General features: G+C 49.2%; 2 long non-coding RNA genes across 3 annotated transcripts; both read left to right on the top strand.

Annotated features, from left to right (window-relative positions):
* The first annotated feature begins 67 nt into the window (after positions 1-67).
* Positions 68-1075, top strand: LOC111090483. The gene is made up of 2 exons (XR_005372059.1): positions 68-335; positions 862-1075. It is a non-coding gene; the product is annotated as an uncharacterized LOC111090483 (long non-coding RNA).
* A 993-nt stretch (positions 1076-2068) lies between these two features.
* LOC111090484 lies at positions 2069-5168 on the top strand. Of its 2 annotated transcripts, XR_005372064.1 has the most exons (4): positions 2069-2428; positions 4221-4274; positions 4680-4784; positions 5014-5168. It is a non-coding gene; the product is annotated as an uncharacterized LOC111090484 (long non-coding RNA). The 2 variants fall into 2 exon arrangements; XR_005372065.1 differs by lacking the exon at positions 4221-4274.
* The last annotated feature ends 3748 nt before the right edge of the window (positions 5169-8916 follow it).

Raw genomic sequence — 8916 nt, 5'->3', positions numbered from 1 at the left:
CCCTCGGGGACCCCCGGGACCCCCGGGACCCCCGGGCCCGCCCACCGCGCGAGGGGCGCCGCCGCCCGGCCCCTGCGGGCCCCCGCCCGGGCGAAGGGTGCAGCCCCCGCGCGATTCGGTGGCCGTGGCGCGCGCGGGACTCGCCTACCCGGGAACCGCTCGGGATTGAATGAAGCAACGCGATTGGAGGCCGCCCGGGAGCGGGCGGGAGACCATTCCCCCACCCCTGAACCGTTTTCGCGGGTTGAGGCGAGTGGTTTTGCAAATGAGGTTGGTGCAAATGCCTGGAAACGCCCCTGGCTGCGAGAGACGAGCGCGGGGTTGCGACCGTTTAGGTACGTGTCTCTGGGTGGGGGGTTAGGGGTCCTCGAGTTCCGGCTGACCTGGCGGCCGGAGGGTCGGCGACAACCGTGCTGCCTAACGGTTAGGGTCGCTGGCCACGGAGTCCCGCAGTGCAGTTGCTGTGTCCCTCACCTGGTTGTAAAACATTCCTTGCCCTCCTTGGTAAAATGGGACTTGTCGCCCGACCTAACCTGTGGGATCATTAATAAAATGAGATCAGTGCGATAATTCTGGTAAAAATGCACAGTCCTTTGTAAAGCCGAGTTAACTAAATGCCAGAGAGGGCCTTTGGTACAGTTTGCCCCTGAACTTGTGCCTGGTGTCAGACCACCTTCCCCTGTGTCAGCATTTTTAAAAATCAGAAGCTGAGCAAAAACATCTTGAAAGCTTGAAGAACTGGGAATTCATCTACTGCTTATTGGGCATCAAGTAGTCTGAAGAGATTGAAAACCTGCATTGTCATGAGGCAGACACGAATTCATTAACAGTTTTTGTTTTACTTTGTATTTGGTTTTTCAGATTTGCCAGACATTTGCCGTGCAAGTGGCAAAATGCCAGAAGTGAAGAGAAAGAAATGTTAATAACCAAGAAATAAATGATTCCCCTGTGAAAAGTTCCAAAATCTGCAAACACTCTTAGGGCTGTCACTAAGAGAAACACTGGACTTTTTACAGGGTCTTTTCTAGATATTATAAAGAGGTCAGAGGTAGGGAAGATCCCCCTCCTCACTTGGGTCTGTTTCTTCCATTTCTTAGTACCACGTACATACTGTGTTTAATGTATTCTCAAGCCTCAGAGAAAGATCAGTGACGATCCTAGCCCTTAGACAAAGCAGTAACTAAAACTTTGGTCTAGCATCCTTAGTTTTAAAGCAACTCGCAGGCATTGTCAATGCCACCTTCCTTCAGCATCCAGCTCCAGAAAAATGGGTATTGTTAGAGATGATTTTATGGCTGATAAAGCCATTATCACATCTAATAAATGTATCAAGGATGCCCTGGTATCCTCCACTACCCAACTCACATTCCGATTTCGCATCATCCATAACCGAAGTGCTCCTTTCGGTTGCTGTCTCGGGCACCATGTGCTTTTTGCTTAGCTCCTGTTATATACTCTGTATGTACAGGAACCCATGAAAGTATCACTCTGTGAGCCAGCCAGAATTTGACTTCGTTCTTAGCTTCACTTTTTCCTGACTCCCCAAACAACACGGGTGCACTGTAGAAAACTGGGAAAGACCAGAAGTAGGTAGCACGAGGCAGAAAGAAAGGTCGCCGCCATTCTCCCCTTCAGCCCTCCCGACGGTGAGTCACGGGGGCACGTCCCGTGCTCCCTCCTCCGCGCTCCGGCTGCTCGGACTTTCCAAGAGGAAGCGGGCGCCGAAAGCTACGTGGCCCCGCTCGGAGGTGGGCTTCGGGCCCCCGGTGCCTCCTCTCTGCCCTGCGGCCCGGAGAGAGACGGGGGCGCACGGCCAGACCGGGGGACCCGGGCGCCGCGACGGGATGCGCGCCGCGGCCGCCACGCGCCAGCACCAGGCACCGCGCGTCTGCGGTTCCTTTTCGTTTCCTCTGGGCGCCCGTTTTGACATCTGCTCCACGATTGGCCGGCGGGAGGGAGAGGCTCCGCCCCCAGCCTCCAGAGGGCGGGGCCTCGGCGCCCAGCCCCGCCCCCCCCCACTTCCGGGCCCGCGCTCCCGCCGCCCCGCCCCTCGCGGTTGCGCCTTTACCCATCCTCCTCCCTCCAGCGGGCAGGGCGAGGTGGCCCCTAAGGGGTCACTTCCCCATCCACCCCCCACAGGCAGAGGCCCGGGCCGGGAGCTCAAGCGGCTTTCTCAAAGCCACTGCTCACTCCCCCAGACACCTGCCAGGGACCGCCTGTTAACCCTCCTGGCGACAGCCACCCCGCAGCCCCTGGGCACCTGAGCCAGGTGCTTCGGGCTTGTAACCCAGACAACCGTGTGGGGGGCTTTCAGGCCTTTTCAGGTGAAGAAAGGAAGGCCAAGGAGGCAAGGAGACTGCCCAAGGTCACACAGCTCCAACCGCACAGCTAGAATTTTTCTGCCCCAACTTCTTATTTCATTTTAGAGGTAGGATTGAGTGTTCATCAGTTGCACAGAACACCCAGCACTCACTCCTGCCCTCCTGAAAGCCCATCACCCCTAACCCCGTCCTCCTACTCACCTCCACCCCAGCCACTCTGTTTATTTCCTGGAGTTAAGAGTCTCTTATGGTTTACCTCCCTCTCAATTATCCTCTTACTTTTTCCTTCCCTTCCCCTATGTTCATCTGTTTTGTTTCTGAAATACCACATATGAGTGAAATCATGGTATTTGCCTTTTTCTAACTGACCAGTATTGCTTGGCATGATACCCTCTAGCTCCATCCACATCACTGTGAATGGCAACGTTTCATTCTTTTTCATGGCTGAGTAATATTCCATCGTAGGTATATACCACCACATCTTTTTCTTTTTTAAGATTTTTATTTATTCATTTGAGAGAGCAAGAGCACTAGCAGATGTGTGTGTATGGGGGAGGGGGTTAGAGGGAGAGAGAGAAGCAGACTCCCCTCCCCCACGCAGGGTGCCTGACCTGGGGCTCAATCCCAGGACCCCAGATCAGGACCTGAGCCGTAGGCAGACACTTAACTGACTGAGCCATGCAGGTGCCCCTACCACATCTTCTCTATCCATTCACATGTCAATGGACATCTGGGCTCTTTCCATAGATTGGCTATTGTGGACATTGCTCTAAACATTGGGGTGAATGTACCACTTTTAGTCACTTATCTTTTGGATGAATACCTGGTAGTGCAATTGCTGGGTCATAGGATAATTCTATTTTTAACTTTTTGAGGAACTTCCATACTGTTTTCCAGAGTGGCTGCATGAGTTTGCACTCCTACTAACAGTGTAAGAGGGCTCCCCTTCCTCCACATCTTCACCAACATCAGTTATTTCCGGAGTTGTTCATTTTAGCCATTCTCTCCCTCAACTTTTTATTAGGAATATTTCAACAGACACAAAAATGGAAAGAATTCTCCAGCGTTCACCCACCACCAGTGTAGGATTCAACAATCATTTCCCCTTTGCCATATTTGCTTTCTCCCCTTCACTGGGTATGTGAGGCTTTTGTTTTTTTCTAGATCATTTGAAAGTGAGGTGCAGATGCCATGCCATGTCACCCCCAGACTTTTCAATATATCTCGGCAGGTATCTCCTGAAACTAAAGACATTCTCTAAACATAACCACAGTAACATGTTCACACCTAAGAAAACTAACATTAATTCCTTAATACTATCTAATATCTAGCCCATAATCAAGTGTTCCCAGGTATTTCAAATATGTTTTTTCAGTTTGTCCATTTTAAGTGCACACAGTACATTTGGTTATTGTGTCTTTTTGTTCTCTTTTATTCAGAACAACTCTCCTATTTTTTTTTTCCCCGTGACATTGACTTTTTAAAGTTCAGGCCAGTTTTCTTGTAGATTGTCCCACATTCTACACTGGCCTCATTGGGTCTCCATAGTGTCATTTAACTTGTTTTGCTAACCCCTGTATTTGTGTGTGTGTGTGTGTGTATGTGTGTGTATATATATATTTTTTTAATATTTTTAATATAAAAAATAAATATATTTATATATATAATGGGAGTTCTATCTAAAGGCTTTATTAGATTTAGCTTTTTTTTATTGTAGTAAAATATACATAAGCTATGATTTACCATTTGAGCCATTTTCAAGGAGCAAATCAATGCCATGAAATTCACTACACTATTGTGCAACCTTCAATCACCACCCTGCATCTCTAGAACCTCTTCGTCCCAAACCGAAACTCTGTCCCCATTAAACACTAGCTGTCCATCCCCCCCGCCCACCAGGCTATCATAACCAGCATCCGTCTTTGCCTTCCTGAACTTGACTAAGTGCCTTAGGTAAGCGGAATCTTAAAATATTTCTCCTTTTGTGACTGGCTTATTTCACTCAGCATAACATCCTCCAGGTTCATCCATGTTGTGACCTGGGTCAGGATATCGTTCATTTTTAAGGCTGAATAAGATTCATATTTAAGAAGAATAATAAGAATAATGATAAAAATAAGATTTAATAAGAATAAGATTCATATTTAAGGCTGAATAAGATCATAAGATATGCCGAATTCTGTTTATGAAATTTCCTTCCTACAACCCACCTGTCCCTTCTGTCCGGGGAGTTCTTTTGTTTCCCAACCACGAGGCAGCAAAGTCAGCCATTCTCAAAAACTGTGAACTGCTCCCTGTGTGGCTCCAGAGCAGCCCCTTCCTCCCTCTGAACTTGACATTCGCCTTTCACATCTTCAGGATGCTCAGAATCCTGTTGAGGAAACTGCCTTGGAGGGAAGCTGGAAAACAGAATACTCCATCCCAAGTGTGACTTGCTAGCTGTGGGACTGCAAGAGTGGGGCGGTGAGCCAAGAGTAGAGTTGGGTCAGCCTTTTTCTGCCCTCCGGTCCTCCTCCGTCAACCACAGAAAACCCAACTGGGGACCTCCCCTTCCACTCATCTCTCATGAAAATGCTACCCTCCTGCTCCCTGCAGTTTGCCCCAGGGCCCTCTTTCCCTCCCTCTTTCTGGGCCTGATCACCAGGGCTTTCCCTACCAATCCTCAAACTCACTACTCTCACCTTCCTGCCAGGCCAAGCCCCTCTCCAGGCTATGTCTGAAAGAGGATTCCAAGGTTGACTTGAAAAAAGAAAGAAAAATAAAGGGCGCCTGGCTGGCTCAGTCCGTGAAGCATCTGCCTTTGGCTCAGGTCATCATGATCTCAGGTTCTGGGATAGAACCCCTGCATCTGGGCTCCCTGCTTAGCAGAAAGCCTGCTTCTCCCTCTGTCTCTGCCCCCCAACCCCCATCTCTCATGAATAAATAACTAAAATTTCAAAAAGAAAGAAAAAAATAAGGATGGAAGGGCACAATGTTGTAGGCCCAGGATAAGTTTATTTCCTCACAATCAAGATCAGCTTCCTGTTGGCTTATTACTGATAATTTTTTCTTAATCGCCTCCTTCCCTGGATAAGGGGCCACAATAGTGAGTTCTTTCTAGGTACTGTGGTCACATACATGTATGTTTGGGCGGAGAGGGGACAGCAGCTGTAAATGTCATTCTGAACTGGTAGACTTAGAGCAACCTATGCAAACGGGTTTGCAAGTAGGAACAAATCCCCATGGGGTGGGGGGGAGGGCTGGGAGGGGAGGGAAGGGAGGGTGAAGTCCTCAGAGAAGAACCCAGGAGGCCATACTCACCACTCATGCATTTGAGCTAAATGATAACTTCAGAAGGAGGAGAAGCAAAGCCCAGGCAAATCAATCCTCCAAAGCCCTGAAGACAAACTTCCTAGAAGTTCAGCTGCTTCCAGACTCAGTCAGTGTGATGGAATGACGGGGACCAGCCCTGGAATCAAGTCTGAATTCCAGGCTCGCTTCTTATTTATTAGATGACCTGGGACAAACCTCTTGATATTTCCGAGTTGGTTGCTTTACTGATAAAATGGGCATGATAATTCCTACTACATGGGGTTCTCCTGAGGATTAAAGGGAGCAGGATATTTAAAGCGCCTTAAAGGTGTTTATGAAAGTCCAGTCCTCCCCATTTAGCAAGCCTTGCTGACCTCTCCTAGTCTCCTGAAAGACAAAACTGAAGCTATTCCAATGTGTCTTTCCTACTTCATTTGCAGGTCCCCAGTGACCCACAGCCCTGGTCATTATTTCAGCCCCTCTGTCCCATCTTTCTTCTGTCTCCTCCCCCCCACCAGCACAGTAGTCTCTAGGCAGGCAAGCAAAGCAGAAGTGGGGGCTCCCACTCAAACCAGAGGTCCATGCTGCACCTCTGGCCATCACAATGGGGGGCCAGCCTTCCCCCAAGGAAATGAAGGAGTGAGTCATGAGCAAGAGGGGCCAGCCCTGCGTGTCTCCATCCACAAAGCCCCACACATCCCCCCTCTGGCCTGATTCCTACTCCCGTGAAGCATCAGGCCCCCTGACAGACACGTGAGGCTGATCTGAGGACACCCCCCGCCCCCAGGTTTGGTAACATCCATGCTCAAGTGTGTGCCTGGCCTGGGCTGCCACCTTGACTGCTTTCTCCACACCGTGTGCCAACAGTGTGCTGCAGAGCTGCCTCGTTTTCCTCCCTGGCACTGTGCACCCTGTTTGGATCGGCCCCCTAAGCAGACAGGTAGGGCACGGTGGAGGGGAGGAAAGAGGCAGCCCCGGTGAGCAGACATTGGTTGGATTACATGAATAGGGAAGACGAGGCATCGTGGAAGAGAAGTCGTGAACCTGGATGGAGAATCCCAACTTCACCAGTTAGCGGCTCCTGAGAATTTCCAACACATTGTCCTTGCCACCCTGGGTCAAACATGGCCTTGCACCAGACTGCGGCACACATAGCCTCCGCCCAGAACACGGCAGAGATGTAGAACCCTGGAGAGCAGCTTGGGGCAAAAGCCCAGACTCTCGCTTATTTAGTGAGCAGGAGAAATTTTTTCATTGCTCTAAGGGTACTAGCATTTGAGAAAAAGAGCGTCTCTTCTTAGATTCAATGTTAGCTCTTTGAACTCTGTTTTGGGGACACCTGGGTGGCTCAGTCGCTTAAGTGTCTGCCTTGGGTTCAGGTCATAATCCCAGCATCCTGGGATCAAGTCCTGTATCGGGCTCCCTGCTCAGTGGGGTGTCTGCTTCTTTCTCTGCTCCTCCCTCCTGCTCATGATCTCTCTCTCTCTCTCTCTCTCTCTCTCTCTCTCTCTCTCTCGTTCTCTCTCCCAAATAAATAAAAAATAAACAAACACACTCTGTTTTGGTATTGGGAGCTGTTACAAAGGAAAACACAGGCCCCCAAATGGATCCACTCCTATTAAGATCCCCTGGTCAGCAAACCAAGATTTAATACCTAACTGCAGTTGCAACATCCCCCCCCCCCCCAACACCGGAATGTAACCTTTAATCAGGACACCTGGAACCCTGACACTAGTAAGCACTTGGAAAGTTACAGAAGTTACAGACAGAATCTTTCAGTAAGTTACCAGTAGGAGGACACCTCACCTGAAACTTAGGATTCTTTGCTACTAATTTTCTTTTCCTCAAGTCCTTCCTTTAAAAACACTTCCTTTTCTGCAGCTCCATGATACTCCCCTCTGCTTGCTAGATGGGATGCCGCCTGATTTCATGAATCAATTAATAAGGCCAATCTGGGGCTCCGGAGTGGCGCAGTCGATTAAATGAGGGACTCTTGATTTCAGCTCTGGTTGTGATCTCAGGGTGGTGGGATCAAGCCCCGCAAGTAGCTCCATGCTTAATGAGCAGTCTGCTTGAGATTCTCTCTCTAACCTCTCCCTCTGCCTCTTACTGTCGCTTGTATGCACGCACTCTTTCCCTAAATAATTTAATTAAAAAATTTTCCAAGATTTTATTTATTTATGCATGAGAGACACATAGAGAAAGGCAGAGCCATAGGCAGAGGGAGAAGCAGGCTCCCTACAGGGAGCCCATATGGGACTCCATCCCAGGACCCCGGGATCATGACCTGAGCCCCTAATTAAATATTTAAAAATAAACAAATAAAGCTGGGGCACCTGGGTGGCCCAGTCGGTTAAGCGGTTAAGCATCTGCCTTCGACTCAGGTCATGATCCCAGCATCCTGGGATCAAGCCCCTCATTGGGCTCCCTGCTCAGCAAGGACTCTGCTTCTCCCTTTCCCTCTGCTTCTCCCAACCCTGCTTGTGCACTCTCTAGCTCCATCAAATGAATAAAATCTTTTTTAAAAACTAAAAAAAAAGTCCGATTAGATCTTTGAAATTTGCTCAGCTAAATTTTGGTCTTTAACACAAAAAAATGAACTATTACTTCACTCAGACATAAATCAGGGCCATGTGCATGGTAGCCTCTTAAGCCCAGGGAGCAGCTCCCTGCTTTGCTCCAGTCTCTTTAGGTTAAAACTTTGTAGTTAGTTTCCACGCAGCTCACTCAGTCCTGGGCAGGAAATGGTTAAGCAGGAAGCTCTCCCATTCCCTGGCCCATGCCCCCAAATGGGTGAAGCTTTTGGATGTGGGTGTTAGCCACAAAGTGACCCTATTTTTGTTTCTCCCAAAGAGGGGCAGATGCATTTTTAAGCTTGGATTCCAATCAAGAAATTGCTTTCTAGCCAGAGTGTAGACAGTTCTTGCCTCACAGCCTTAGCAGAGCTCTAAACCCAGGATGTGCACACTCAGAGCTTGGGCCTTCAAGAGGCCAGAATCAGGCAGCCAGCACAACGCAGGGCTGGGGTCGGTGTCTGCTTTTTACTTCAGTAACCCCTAAAACGGTATAGAAAAGTGATGTGCCTCTTTGCATACACTGAATTGACATTTGAATTTTTTCATCCTACATTTAAATAGTTGCAGGGGGTCAGCCCTGGTGGCTCAGCGGTTTGGCACCACCTTCAGCCCAGGGTGTGACCCTGGAGACCCGGGATCAAGTCCCATGTCGGGTTCCCTGCATGGAGCCTTGCTTCTCCCTCTGCCTGTATCTCTGCCTCTCTCTCTCTCTCTCTCTCATGAATAAA

This window comes from Canis lupus, chromosome 17 (assembly GCF_011100685.1).
Source record: "Canis lupus familiaris isolate Mischka breed German Shepherd chromosome 17, alternate assembly UU_Cfam_GSD_1.0, whole genome shotgun sequence".
Lineage (NCBI taxonomy): Eukaryota > Metazoa > Chordata > Mammalia > Carnivora > Canidae > Canis > Canis lupus.
The sequence above is the reverse complement of the archived record's forward strand: the minus strand, read 5'-3'. Positions and strand labels throughout refer to the sequence as shown.